Source organism: Bombina bombina, chromosome 3 (genome assembly GCF_027579735.1).
Source record: "Bombina bombina isolate aBomBom1 chromosome 3, aBomBom1.pri, whole genome shotgun sequence".
Classification (NCBI taxonomy): Eukaryota; Metazoa; Chordata; class Amphibia; order Anura; family Bombinatoridae; genus Bombina; species Bombina bombina.
The window spans coordinates 849,096,326-849,109,967 of NC_069501.1; the positions used below are offsets into that span (position 1 = coordinate 849,096,326).

Consider the following 13,642-nt stretch of genomic DNA (forward strand, 5'->3'; position numbering starts at 1 on the left):
TAAATGTATTAACCCCTAAAGCTAACCCTAACACCCCCTAAGTTAAATATAATTTCTCCAACATAGGTGTGTCCGGTCCACGGCGTCATCCTTACTTGTGGGATATTCTCTTCCCCAACAGGAAATGGCAAAGAGCCCAGCAAAGCTGGTCACATGATCCCTCCTAGGCTCCGCCTTCCCCAGTCATTCTCTTTGCCGTTGTACAGGCAACATCTCCACGGAGATGGCTTAGAGTTTTTTGGTGTTTAAATGTAGTTTTTACTCTTCAATCAAGAGTTTGTTATTTTAAAATAGTGCTGGTATGTACTATTTACTCTGAAACAGGAAAGAGATGAAGATTTCTGTTTGTAAGAGGAAAATGATTTTAGCAACCGTTACTAAAATCGATGGCTGTTTCCACACAGGACTGTTGAGAGGAATTAACTTCAGTTGGGGGAAACAGTGAGCAGACTTTTGCTGCTTGAGGTATGACACATTTCTAACAAGACTCGGTAATGCTGGAAGCTGTCATTTTCCCTATGGGAACCGGTAAGCCATTTTCTTAGTTTAAGTAAAAGAATAAAGGGCTTCATTAGGGCTTAAAAAACTGGTAGACATTTTTCTGGGCTAAAACGATTACTTTACTAAGTATATTTGGCAGATTATTACTTTTAATAGTTGTTAAATCTTGGGGATTGTTTTAATAAAAACGGCAGGCACTGTATTGGACACCTTTTTCACTGGGGGCCTTTTCTAGTCATAGACAGAGCCTCATTTTCGCGCCTCTAATGCGCAGTTGTTTTTGGAAAGCATGGCATGCAGATGCATGTGTGAGGAGCTAAGAACCACTGAAAAAGCTTATAGAAGGCATCATTTGGTATCGTATTCCCCTCTGGGCTTGGTTGGGTCTCAGCAAAGCAGATACCTGGGACTGTATAGGGGTTAAATGTAAAAACGGCTCCGGTTCCGTTATTTTAAGGGTTAAAGCTTTCAAATTTGGTGTGCAATACTTTTAAGGCTTTAAGTTACTGTGGTGAAATTTTGGTGAAATTTGAACAATTCCTTCATACTTTTTCACATATTCAGTAATAAAGTGTGTTCAGTTTGAAATTTAAAGGGACAGTAACGGTTTTATTGTAAAACGTTTTTTGTGCTTTGTTGACAAGTTTAAGCCTGTTTAACATGTCTGAACCATCAGATAACGATGTTCTATATGTATGAAAGCCAATGTGTCTCCCCATTTAAATATATGTGATATATTTGTGTCATAATGTCCAAACAAAGTAGGGATAATAATGCCATAGATATGATATTGCCCAAGATGATTCCTCTAATGAGGGGAGTAAGCATGGTACTGCATCATCCCCTTCTGTGTCTACACCAGTTTTGCCCACACAAGAGGCCCCTAGTACATCTAGTGCGCCAATACTTATTACCATACAACAATTAATGGCTGTAATGGATAATTCTATTGCATGCATTTTTTCCAAAATGCCTACTTATCAGAGAAAGCGTGATTGCTCTGTTTTAAACACTGAAGAGCAAGAGGACGCTGATGATATCTGTTCTGACATACCCTCACACCTATCTGAAGGGGCCAGGAGGGAGGTTTTGTCTGAGGGAGAAATTTCAGATTCAGGGAAAATTTCTCAACAAGCAGAACCTGATATTGTAACTTTTAAATTTAAATTTCAACATCTCCACGCACTACTTAAGGAGGTATTATCTACTCTGGATGATTGTGACAATTTGGTCATTCCAGAGAAATTAGGTAAGATGGACAAGTTCCTAGAGGTTCCGGTGCCCCCCGATGTTTTTCCTATACCCAAGCGGGTGGCGGACATAGTAAATAAGGAGTGGGAAAGGCCCGGCATACCTTTTGTCCTCCCCCTATATTTAAGAAATTAGTTCCTATAGTCGACCCCAGTAAGGACTTATAGCATACAGTCCCCAAGGTCGAGGGGGCGGTTTCTACTCTAAACAAACGCACTTCTATTCCTATAGAAGATAGTTGTGCTTTCAAGATCCTATGGATTAAAGGTTAGAGGGTTTGCTTAAAAAGATGTTTGTTCAGCAAGGTTACCTTCTACAACCAATTTCATGCATTGTTCCTGTCACTACAGCTGCGTGTTTCTGGTTCGAAGAACTAGAAAAGTCGCTCAATAAAGAATCTTCGTACGAGGAGGTTTTGGACAGAGTTCAAGCTCTTAAATTGGCTAACTCTTTTTTATTTTAGATGCCGCTTTGCAATTAGCTAGATTAGCGGCGAATAATTCAGGGTTTGCTATCGTGGCGCGCAGAGCGCTTTTGCTTAACATCCCTTTCAAGGGTAAAACACTGTTTGGCCCTGACTTGAAAGAGATTATTTCAGACATCACTGGGGGAAAGGGCCACGCCCTTCCTCTGGATAGGTCTTTTAAGGCTAAAAAGAAGCCACATTTTCGTCCCTTTCGCAGAAACGGACCAGCCTCAAATTCTACACCCTCTAAGCAAGAGGGTAATACTTCTCAAACCAAGCCAGCCTGGAGGCCGATGCAAGGCTGGAACAAGGGTAAGCAGGCCAAGTCACCTGCCACTGCTACCAAAACAGCATGAAGTGTTGGCCCCCGATCTGGGAAGGATCTGGTGGGGGGCAGACTTTCTCTCTTTGCTCAGGCTGGGGCAAGAGATGTTCAGGATCCTTGGGCGCTAGAAATAGTTTCTCAAGGTTATCTCCTGGAATTCAGGGAACTACCCCCAAGGGGAAGGTTCCACGGGTCTCAATTATCTTCGAACAGGCATTCTTACACTGTGTAGAAGACCTGTTAAGCATGGGAGTGATTCATCCTGTTCCATTAGGAGAACAAGGGATGGGTTTTTACTCCAACCTGTTCATAATTCCCAAAAAAGAGGGAACATTCAGACCTATTTTAGATCTCAAGATTCTAAACAAGTTTCTAAGGGTTTCATCATTCAAAATGGAAACCATTCGAACGATCCTTCCTACCATCCAGGAAGGTCAATTCATGACCACGGTGGACTTAAAGGATGCGTACCTACGTATTCCTATCCACAAGGAACATTTTCGGTTCCTAAGGTTCGCCTTTCTGGACAAGCATTACCTGTGGCACTTCCATTCGGATTAGCCACTGCTCCAAGGATTTTCACAAGGGTACTAGGGTCCCTTCTAGCGGTGCTCAGACCAAGGAGCATTGCAGTAGTACCTTACTTGGACGACATCCTGATTCAAGTGTCGTCTCTGTCAAAAGCAAGGGCTCATACGGACATTGTCCTAGCCTTTCTCAGATCTCACAGGTGGAAAGTGAACATAGAAAAAAGTTCTCTGTCCCCGTCAACAAGAGTTCCCTTCTTGGGAACAATAATAGTTTCCTTAGAAATGAAGGTTTTTCTGACAGAGGCCAGAAAATCAAAACTTCTAAGCTCTTGTCAGGTACTTCATTCTGTTCTTCTTCCTTCCATAGCGCAGTCCATGGAAGTAATAGGTTTGATGGTTGCGGCAATGGACATAGTTCCTTTTGCACGAATTCATCTAAGACCATTGCACCTGTGCATGCTCAGACAGTGGAATGGGGATTATACAGACTTGTCTCCGACGATACAAGTAGATCAAATAACCAGAGATTCACTCCGTTGGTGGCTGACCCTGGACAACCTGTCACAGGGAATGAGCTTCCGCAGACCAGAGTAGGTCATTGTCACGACCGACGCCAGTCTGGTGGGCTGGGGCGCGGTCTGGGAACCCCTGAAAACTCAGGGTCTATGGTTTCGGGAAGACTCTCTTCTACCGATAAACATAATGGAACTGAGAGCGATATTCAATGCTCTCAAGGCTTGGCCTCGACTAGCAAAGGCCAAATTCATAAGGTTTCAATCAGACATCATGACGACTGTTACATATATCAACCATCAGGGGGTAACAAGGAGTTCCCTGGCGATGGAGGAGCATCCGGGGGAGTGGGAACTCCATCTGGAAATCTTTGCCCAAATAACTCAATTATGGGGCATTCCAGACATGGTTCTGATGGCCTCTCGTCAGAACTTCATGGTCCCTTGTTACGGGTCCAAATCCAGGGATCCCAAGGCGACTCTATTGGATACAATAGTAGCACCTTGGATCTTCAACCTAGCTTATGTATTCCCACCGTTTCCTCTCATTCCCAGGCTGGTAGCCAGGATCAATCTGGAGAGGGCTTCGGTGACCTTGATAGTTCCTGTGTGGCCACGCAGGACTTGGTATGCAGACCTGGTGAATGTGTCATCGGCTCCACCATGGAAGCTACCTTTGAGACAGGACCTTCTTATTCAGGGTCCATTCGAACATCCGAATCTGGTTTTCCTCCAACTGACTGCTTGGAGTTTGAACGCTTGATTTTATCAAAGCGTGGGTTTTCAGATTCTGTAATAGATACTCTTATTCAGGCTAGAAAGCCTGTAACTAGAAAAATTTACCATAATATATGGAAAAAATATATCTGTTGGTGTGAATCTAAAGGATTCCCATGGAACAAGATAAAAATTCCTAAGATTCTTTCCTTTCTACAAGAAGGTTTGGAGAAAGGATTTTCTGCGAGTTCTCTGAAGGGACAGATCTCTGCTTTATCTGTTTTACTTCACAAAAGGCTGGCAGCTGTGCCAGACGTTTAAGCGTTTGTTCAGGCTCTGGTTAGAATCAAGCCTGTTTACAGACCTTTGACTCTTCCCTGGAGTCTTAATCTAGTTCTTTCAGTTCTTCAAGGGGTTCCGTTTGAACCCTTACATTCCGTAGATATTAAGTTATTATCTTGGAAAGTTTTGTTTTAGGTTGCAATTTCTTCCGCTAGAAGAGTTTCTGAGTTATCTGCTCTGCAGTGTTCTCCGCCCTATCTGGTCCATGCAGATAAGGTGGTTTTACGTACTGAGCCTGGTTTTCTTCCGAAGGTTGTTTCCAACAAAAATATTAACCAGGAGATAGTTGTACCTTCTTTGTGTCCGAATCCAGTTTCATAGAAGGAACGTTGGTTACACAATTTGGATGTTGTCCGTGCTCTAAAATTCTATTTAGATGCTACAAAGGATTTCAGACAAACATCTTCCTTGTTTGTTGTTTATTCTGGTAAAAGGAGAGGTCAAAAAGCAACTTCTACCTCTCTATCTTTTTGGCTTAAAAGCATCATCAGATTGGCTTATGAGACTGCCGGATGGCAGCCTCCTGAAAGAATCACAGCTCATTCCACTAGGGCCGTGGCTTCTACATGGGCCTTTAAGAACGAGGCTTCTGTTGATCAGATATGTAAGGCAGCGACTTGGTCTTCACTGCACACTTTTACCAAATTTTACAAATTTGATACTTTTGCTTCTTCTGAGGCTATTTTTGGGAGAAAGGTTTTGCAAACCGTGGTGCCTTCCATCTAGGTGACCTGATTTGCTCCCTCCCATCATCCGTGTCCTAAAGCTTTGGTATTGGTTCCCACAAGTAAGGATGACGCCGTGGACCGGACACACCTATGTTGGAGAAAACAGAATTTATGTTTACCTGATAAATTACTTTCTCCAACGGTGTGTCCGGTCCACGGCCCGCCCTGGTTTTTTAATCAGGTCTGATGATTTATTTTCTTTAACTACAGTCACCACGGTATCATATGATTTCTCCTATGCAAATATTCCTCCTTTACGTCGGTCGAATGACTGGGGAAGGCGGAGCCTAGGAGGGATCATGTGACCAGCTTTGCTGGGCTCTTTGCCATTTCCTGTTGGGGAAGAGAATATCCCACAAGTAAGGATGACGCCGTGGACCGGACACACCGTTGGAGAAAGTAATTTATCAGGTAAACATAAATTCTGTTTTTTATCTAACAAAATAAAATAATTCTTATTAAATAAATTATTCCTATTTAAAGCTAAATACTTACCTGTAAAATAAACCCTAATATAGCTACAATATAAATAATAATAATATTGTAGCTATTTTAGGATTAATATTTATTTTACAGGCAACTTTGTATTTATTTTAACCAGGTACAATAGCTATTAAATAGTTAATAACTATTTAATAGCTACCTAGTTAAAATAATTACAAAATTACCTGTAAAATAAATCCTAACCTAAGTTACAATTAAAGACAAAGAAAATGAAGGGATTCCGGCACTTCTTGAAGCTTGAAACAATTGCGGCTTTATTGACAGGTAAAATCAACAGCAATGTATAGCAGCCCCAGCAATTCCATCATTGCGGCACAGCAAACAAATTGTTAACATGGATGGTGGTCACTAAAGCTGACGCGTTTCGGCATCCCACACCGTAGTCATAGCAAGTTACAATTAAACCTAACACTACACTATCAATAAATTAATTAAATAAACTACCTACAATTATCTACAATTAAATCAACTAAACTAAATTACAAAAAACCCCCACTAAATTACAAAAAATAAAAAAAGATTACAAGAATTTTAAACTAATTACACCTACTCTAAGCCCCCTAAAAAAATAACAAAGCCCCCCAAAATAAAAAAAATGCCCTACCCTATTCTACAATAAAAATTGTAAAGCTCTTTTACCTTACCAGCCCTTAAAAGGGCCTTTTGCGGGGCATGCCCCAAAGAATTCTGCTCTTTTGCCTGTAAAAAAAAACATACAATACCCCCCCCCCCAACATTACAACCCACATACCCCTAATCTAACCAAAACCCCCCTTAAATAAACCTAACACTAAGCCCCTGAAGATCTCCCTACCTTGTATTCACCACGCCGGGTATCACCGATCCGTCCAGAAGAGGGTCCGAAGTCTTCATCCAATCCGGGCGATGTCTTCATCCAAGCGGGGGCTGAAGAGGTCCATCATCCGGCTGAAGTCTTCATCCAAGCGGGGGCTGAAGAGGATTTATTTTATTTCGTTAGATAAAAATTATATTTAACTTAGGGGGGTGTTAGGGTTAGGGTTAGACTTAGCTTTAGGGGTTAATACATTTATTAGAGTAGCGGTGAGGTCCGGTCGGCAGATTAGGGGTTAATAATTGTAGGTAGGTAGCGGCGACGTTGGGGGAGGCAGATTAGGGGTTAATAAATATTATGTAGGTGTCGGCGGTGTTAGGGGCAGCAGATTAGGGGTACATAGGGATAATGTAGGTGGCGGCGGTGTGTGGTCGGCAGATTAGGAGTTAAAAAAATTTAATAGAGTGGCGGCGATGTGGGGGGACCTCGGTTTAGGGGTGCATAGGTAGTTTATGGGTGTTAGTGTACTTTAGAGCACAGTAGTTAAGAGCTTTATGAACCGGCGTTAGCCCAGAAAGCTCTTAACTCCTGGCTTTTCTCTGCGGCTGGAGTCTTGTCGTTAGATTTCTAACGCTCACTTCAGCCAAGACCGGCGTTAGAAAGATCCCATTGAAAAGATAGGATACGCAAATGGCGTAGGGGGATCTGCGGTATGGAAAAGTCACGGCTGGAAAGTGAGCGTTAGACTCTTTCCTGACTGACTGCAGCGGGCGGCCAAAACCAGCGTTAGGACCCCCCAACGCTGGTTTGGATGGCTAACGCAGAACTCTAAATCTAGGAGCAAATGTTTACAATAAATTATATATAAGGATAACTTGGTCTTATGTTTGTTTTCATAAGAGGAATATAAAAAAGCCATATCTTAGTAATCATGTGTTGGGTAAAGGGAATTGAGAGAATTTTATATATATAAATATAATATGCTGGGCTTGAAATTTCCAGTGGTCTCGGACGACTTGCAAATTACAGCAGACAACTAAGAAGTTTGACTTTTTCCTATCTTTAACATTGAGTAGATTACTATTTTTTTCCCTCTGGGCTAGTAGCGTTTAACCCCTGAGTGATATTTTTCCACCTGTGTGTGTGTGTGTGTATGTATGTGTATATGTGTATATATATATATATATATATATATATATATATACACACAATATATATTTACACTAGGACAGGGAGATATGGGAAAAAATGAAAATCGTGATTTTGGACCCAAAAAAAATGCGGTTTGCAATTTTAATCGCATTTTTTTTTAAATAACTCTTAAACATACATTTCTCACAAAAAATGCATTAAACTGTACATAATCTTAAAGTACATATTTCTCATTGACCAATACAGGCTGAGAGCAATAAAATACACACAACAAAACTAGTTTAAATAAAATATAAGTGCAAACAGATACCTGACGTGCAAGCAATACGTTTGTATATGTGTGTATAAATTATATATATAGAGAGAGAGAGAAAGAGTAAGAGTTGGATATTGGTTACCTGTAAAGACGTTGGAGAAGACACTGTCGTCCTTCAGCGTGAGGGAGGCTTAACGCCATGGGATCCAAAATTATAGGTAAGATCAACAGGCGTATATAACCGCATACAATAGAAAAGGAAACAAAATCTCCATACAGGTAAATGATTAATTAGATGCAGTCTTTAGTGATAGAGGATTAACACTATGCACAAGCCTTATAAAACAATTTGAGAAAGCGCCAGTGGGGCGTGAAACGCGTCAGATGACGTATCTCCTCCTGGTCTTTTGTGAGTTTGTCTTCAACTTTTAATGCATATTGAATACATTTCCAATTATTTTATAAGGCTTGTGCATAGTGTCAATCCTCTATCACTAAAGACTACATCTAATTAATTATTTCAGAAAAACCTGTTGATGACACTCACGTGTCCAACTCTAGGGGGCGCTCGGGTGATCAAATCTACTAAAAATATATGTATACAAATATGATGGTATATGTAATGACTAGATCTGCAGATTTACATATAAGCACAGAAATTAGCCAATAATCACAATGTACAATTGACAATTTCTAAAAAGTCTTATCGGAATCCTTAATGGGTATCACTGTACGAATTGGAAATATCCCAATGTAGTCTTCTGTATTCGTAGGATTATACTCCAACAGTGGGTCAGTATCTGTAGTCTTTGCAGCTCCTCTCCATAAAAAAACAGAAAATCCAGAATATCTGTGAATGAAGATTACAAAAGAGGGCACCTCCTAGTGTAATACTGCGAGTTAGACCAACAATAGCGTATTTTGTAAAATAAATATACTCACAAAATGAGCAGCACCAATTGTGCTAAGTGATGCAAGCTGGGATTTCACAGTTTTCCAGCGAACTGATCCTCAAGAGGATGTAGAGGCCCAGGTATGCCAGGGAGTGATCCAATAAAGCTCAGGCTTCCATAAGATTAAGCAAACTTTTATTAAAACCAATATTATAAAACCAATGGGTATGTACATTACCCAGAGTATTTAAAACAAAATTGGCAACAGATTGCAACGCGTTTCTCAGCTGTGCTAGCTGTTTCAGCAGGCATCTTCTAGATTATATATAATATTGGTTTTAATAAAAGTTTGCTGAATCTTATGTAAGCCTGAGCTTTGTTGGATCACTCCCTGGCACACCTGGGCGTCTACATCCTCTTGAGGATCAGTTCGCTGGGAAACTGTGAGATCCCAACTTGCGTCACTTAGCACAATTGGTGCTGCTCATTTTGTGAGTATATTTCTTTTACAAGCTACGCTATTGTTGGTCTAACTCGCAGTATTACACTAGGAGGCACCCTCTTTTGTGATCTTCATTCACAGATATTCTAATTAATCAATTTACCTGTATGGAGAATCTAAGGATTTACTGTCCTTTTAATTAAATTTGTCTATTTATTCTTTTCTTTACAGACATAACTTAAATAATATTTGTTTGGTTTTATTATTCATAAAGTCTTAAATAATTTGTATAATTATTACTTTATTAAAAAGGCAATTATAGTGGAAAATTTAACAATAGCATTAGCGACCCTTCAATTCTAAAGGGTTAGAAACTACATAATTAAAGGACTGCTTAGGGGCTGCAGAGAAGTGCTGGTGCCAAACCAAAACTGTGGATAACCTATATGCAGCAGCACTATCCACTTCCATGCATGACGGAAAAAGATTGTTTTTGACATTCATTATCTTTGGAGTAGAAAAAGAGTGAATAAGGTTGTTTTGTTGTAGGATTACAAAGTGTCATTATTTTTGTGATATAATACAAAAATGTCAAAGCAAAGCTTGACAGAGAGGCCACTAAATTAAAAAAAACATGTGCAAATCTGAAGTTACTGCATATGTTGCGCTCCTTTGATTTGACTTATCAGTTCTCACTACGAAGTGTAAGGTGCTGTGAAGCTGCATATTACCCAGCTGACCCGTTACAATACTGGTCTAGGTAGACACTATACGGCAGTATGTACAGCGTACCAGACGTGGGTTTGCTATGGGAATGTTACTTTGTGTTAAGCACACAGACTCCTGTACCATGCTATGCCTAGCACACGCTCTCTTCTCTGCCTACCTATACAGCACAAGGGATATGAGTGAGCCCACCGGGGACCATACAGAAGTAATCACACGGTCACTCACTGCTCCTCCAGTTTTCTTTTCTCCAACATAGGTGTGTCCGGTCCACGGCGTCATCCTTACTTGTGGGATATTCTCTTCCCCAACAGGAAATGGCAAAGAGCCCAGCAAAGCTGGTCACATGATCCCTCCTAGGCTCCGCCTTCCCCAGTCATTCTCTTTGCCGTTGTACAGGCAACATCTCCACGGAGATGGCTTAGAGTTTTTTGGTGTTTAAATGTAGTTTTTATTCTTCAATCAAGAGTTTGTTATTTTAAAATAGTGCTGGTATGTACTATTTACTCTGAAACAGAAAAGAGATGAAGATTTCTGTTTGTAAGAGGAAAATGATTTTAGCAACCGTTACTAAAATCGATGGCTGTTTCCACACAGGACTGTTGAGAGGAATTAACTTCAGTTGGGGGAAACAGTGAGCAGACTTTTGCTGCTTGAGGTATGACACATTTCTAACAAGACTTGGTAATGCTGGAAGCTGTCATTTTCCCTATGGGATCCGGTAAGCCATTTTTATTAAATAAGAATAAAGGGCTTCACAAGGGCTTTAAAGACTGGTAGACATTTTTCTGGGCTAAAACGATTGATTTATAAGCATTTTTAATAGTTTATAGCTTTGAGGAGTTATTTTATTCTTGGGAATTATGCTGAATAACCGGCAGGCACTGTATTGGACACCTTTTTCTCTGGGGGCCTTCTCTAATCATAGGCAGAGCCTCATTTTCGCGCCACTAATGCGCAGTTGTTTTTGGGAAGCAAGGCATGCAGATGCATGTGTGAGGAGCTCAGATACATAGAAAAAGCTTACTGAAGGCGTCATTTGGTATCGTATTCCCCTCTGGGCTTGGTTTTGTCTCAGCAAAGCAGATACCAGGGACTGTATAGGGGTTAAATATAAAAACGGCTCCGGTTCCGTTATTTTAAGAGTTAAAGCTTTCAAATTTGGTGTGCAATACTTTTAAGGCTTTAAGACACTGTGGTGAAATTTTGGTGAATTTTGAACAATTCCTTCATACTTTTTCACATATTCAGTAATAAAGTGTGTTCAGTTTAAAATTTAAAGTGACAGTAACGGTTTTATTTTAAAACGTTTTTTGTACTTTGTTATCAAGTTTATGCCTGTTTAACATGTCTGAACTATCAGATAGACTATGTTCTGTATGTGAGGAAGCCAAGGTTCCTTCTCATTTAAATAGATGTGATGTATGTGACAAAAAATTTAGAGAAAATGATGCCCAAGATGATTCCTCAAGTGAGGGGAGTAAGCATGGTACTGCATCATCCCCTCCTTTGTCTACGCCAGTCTTGCCCACACAGGAGGCCCCTAGTACATCTAGTGTGCCAATACTCCTTACTATGCAACAATTAACTGCTGTAATGGATAATTCTATCAAAAACATTTTAGCCAAAATGCCCACTTATCAGCGAAAGCGCGACTGCTCTGTTTTAGAAAATACTGAAGAGCATGAGGACGCTGATGATAATGGTTCTGACATGCCCCTACACCAGTCTGAGGGGGCCAGGGAGGTTTTGTCTGAGGGAGAAATTTCAGATTCAGGGAAAATTTCTCAACAAGCTGAACCTGATGTGATTACATTCAAATTTAAATGGGAACATCTCCGCGCTCTGCTTAAGGAGGTGTTATCTACTCTGGATGATTGTGACAATTTGGTCATTCCAGAGAAATTATGTAAGATGGACAAGTTCCTAGAGGTCCCGGGGCCCCCCGAAGCTTTTCCTATACCCAAGCGGGTGGCGGACATTGTAAACAAAGAATGGGAAAGGCCCGGCATACCTTTTGTCCCTCCCCCTATATTTAAGAAATTGTTTCCTATGGTCGACCCCAGAAAGGACTTATGGCAGACAGTCCCCAAGGTCGAGGGGGCGGTTTCTACTCTAAACAAACGCACTACTATCCCTATAGAAGATAGTTGTGCTTTCAAAGATCCTATGGATAAAAAATTAGAGGGTTTGCTTAAAAAGATGTTTGTTCAGCAAGGTTACCTTCTACAACCAATTTCATGCATTGTTCCTGTCACTACAGCAGCGTGTTTCTGGTTCGATGAACTAGAAAAGTCGCTCAATAAAGATTCTTCTTATGAGGAGATTTTGGACAGAATTCATGCTCTTAAATTGGCTAACTCTTTTACTTTAGACGCCACTTTGCAATTGGCTAGATTAGCGGCGAAAAATTCGGGGTTTGCTATTGTGGCGCGCAGAGCGCTTTGGCTAAAATCTTGGTCAGCGGATGCATCTTCCAAGAACAAATTGCTTAACATACCTTTCAAGGGGAAAACGCTGTTTGGCCCTGACTTGAAAGAGATTATTTCAGATATCACTGGGGGTAAGGGCCACGCCCTTCCTCAGGATAGGTCTTTTAAGGCTAAAAATAAACCAAATTTTCGTCCCTTTCGCAGAAACGGACCAGCCCCAAGTGCTACATCCTCTAAGCAAGAGGGTAATACTTCTCAAACCAAGCCAGCCTGGAGGCCAATGCAAGGCTGGAACAAAGGTAAGCAGGCCAAGAAACCTGCCACTGCTACCAAGACAGCATGAGATGTTGGCCCCCGATCCGGGACCGGATCTGGTGGGGGGCAGACTTTCTCTCTTCGCTCAGGCTTGGGCAAGAGATGTTCTGGATCCTTGGGCGCTAGAAATAGTCTCCCAAGGTTATCTTCTGGAATTCAAGGAGCTACCCCCAAGGGGGAGGTTCCACAGGTCTCAATTGTCTTCAGACCACATAAAAAGACAGGCATTCTTACATTGTGTAGAAGACCTGTTAAAAATGGGAGTGATTCATCCTGTTCCATTAGTAGAACAAGGGATGGGATTCTACTCCAATCTGTTCATAGTTCCCAAAAAAGAGGGAACATTCAGACCAATCTTAGATCTCAAGATCCTAAACAAATTTCTCAAGGTTCCATCGTTCAAAATGGAAACCATTCGGACAATTCTTCCTACCATCCAGGAAGGTCAATTCATGACCACGGTGGATTTAAAGGATGCGTATCTACATATTCCTATCCACAAGGAACATCATCGGTTCCTAAGGTTCGCCTTTCTGGACAAGCATTACCAGTTTGTGGCACTTCCATTCGGATTAGCCACTGCTCCAAGAATTTTCACAAAGGTACTAGGGTCCCTTCTAGCGGTGCTAAGACCAAGGGGCATTGCAGTAGTACCTTACTTGGATGACATACTGATTCAAGCGTCGTCCCTACCACAAGCAAAGGCTCATACGGACATTGTCCTGGCCTTTCTCAGATCTCACGGGTGGAAAGTGAA

General features: G+C 41.1%; 1 protein-coding gene across 2 annotated transcripts in view; it reads left to right on the plus strand.

Annotated features, from left to right (window-relative positions):
- TMTC4 (transmembrane O-mannosyltransferase targeting cadherins 4) overlaps positions 1 to 13,642 on the plus strand; it is a 270,820-nt gene that overhangs the window by 100,691 nt on the left and 156,487 nt on the right. The gene's annotated exons all lie outside the window — the stretch shown is intronic.